Here is a 1,724-nt window from a genome sequence, read left to right on the forward strand (position 1 = left end):
ATAATAATAATAATAATAATAATAATAATAATAATAATAATAATAATAATAATAATAATAATAATTCTAAAATGATAATGCCAATAATGATGATAAAATCAGGATTATCGAGAAAAAGATACTAATAATGATTAATGATTATCATCCCTGTAGACTGGGGAGAAATTAAACTGGCCAAGTATTCCCAGCGTGTCGTAGAAGGCTACCAAGGGGAGCGGAAGCGTGTTGTTGGAAATCCTCTCGTTCTATATTAGTTTCCAAAAGAAGGAACACAGCAAGGAGCCTAGTGAGGAATTTTCCCTATAAGGCTCTGTCATCTGTTCTTGACGATACCTCGCTCACGCGGATATTAAGACGAACATGTATGGAAAAAATATTAGCTAAAAGTGCGTCACAATATGTGTAAGCACGTCTATTTCCAGACAAAACTACTTTCTAATTATGTCCCTAGCTGGATGTATTTGATTATGTTTGGAATCTCTTTATTTTTTTTATCCCTTAAACATGGTGAGAGAGACAGGCTTAATGATAGATATCTATGTTTTGTATTATGACCTGTTCAATGATTTCTCACCTTTACTAAATCAGAGAAATGAGAAAGTTAACTTACCTGAATTGAAGGTCAGAATATGTCGTATTATCATCAAGTCTCAATGTTCGTTGAGGTGCGGTGAAGTTGTCTTCAATCTCAGTGAAGCTGTTGTTGTCTAATTGCCACCATACTCTAAGATGTGCATACTCGTCCTTTGACACCTAAAATACATGCTCCTGTTACTTCCTGGACTTGAATCATTTATACAATTAGAATCAACCTTCCTGTAATTTTGCTTTCTTCTGTACAATTACCTAAATTGTTTCCTTCTGTCCATTAGTTCAAACCAACTACAAAATGACTCATTACATTGCATATTGTCTCCATCTTAGCAAATATATGTCAGGGGATACGTGTGTTGTTGTAGGAATACTCATAGAGTCATATAACTTAACTTTGTGTATCAACCTGATTGGTAATAATACTTTGCACCTCACTCATCCACTTATAAACACATTGTCCCAGACACTTTCTCTATCTAAGGAGCATGTCCTGGAAAATTCTGCTTTCTGAATACCATATCCCAGAATCTACTACTTTCTAAAGAGATTGTCACAGACTCTTTTACGTTCCCAAGAACTTGTCCCAGACATACCACTTTCTAAAATCCTTGTCCATGATACTTCATCTTTCAAAAGACCCTATTCCAGACGCTTCTACTTTTTGCACCGATTACCAAAAGAGAAATTCCACTTTCTAAAGACTTTACAGCAAACACTTCTATTTTTACAGATCTCATCCCAAACACCTTTTACGTTCTAAGAACCTTCCCCCAAACGTCCGCTTTTTCGAGACTTTTTCACAAACATTTCTACTTTCTAAAGACTTTATCCCAGACACCTTTTCTTTCGAAAGACCTTTATCCCAAACACTTGCACTGTTTAAGAGCCTCATTCCAAACACATCTAGGCTCTGTAAAACTTATATCAAGCAGTCCTAGAGTCTAGAGATTTCATCTCACAATTTTAGATATACCACGTTTCTCGTCATTCGATGATTTGCTTTAAAACTTTAAAACATTGTAAGAAAATAAGCAAGCATTTGAAAAACATATATATATATATATATATATATATATATATATATATATATATATATATATATATATATATATATATATATATATATATAT

General features: G+C 33.3%; 1 long non-coding RNA gene across 1 annotated transcript in view; it reads right to left on the reverse strand.

Annotated features, from left to right (window-relative positions):
- LOC139761241 (uncharacterized) overlaps window positions 1-749 on the reverse strand; it is a 10,112-nt gene extending 9,363 nt beyond the window's left edge. The window contains exon 1 of the long non-coding RNA XR_011715486.1: window positions 611-749. This is a non-coding gene — a long non-coding RNA (uncharacterized lncRNA). The remainder of the gene's footprint in view (window positions 1-610) is intronic.
- Between the last annotated feature and the right edge of the window lie 975 nt (window positions 750-1,724).

This window comes from Panulirus ornatus, chromosome 39, assembly GCF_036320965.1.
Source record: "Panulirus ornatus isolate Po-2019 chromosome 39, ASM3632096v1, whole genome shotgun sequence".
Lineage (NCBI taxonomy): Eukaryota > Metazoa > Arthropoda > Malacostraca > Decapoda > Palinuridae > Panulirus > Panulirus ornatus.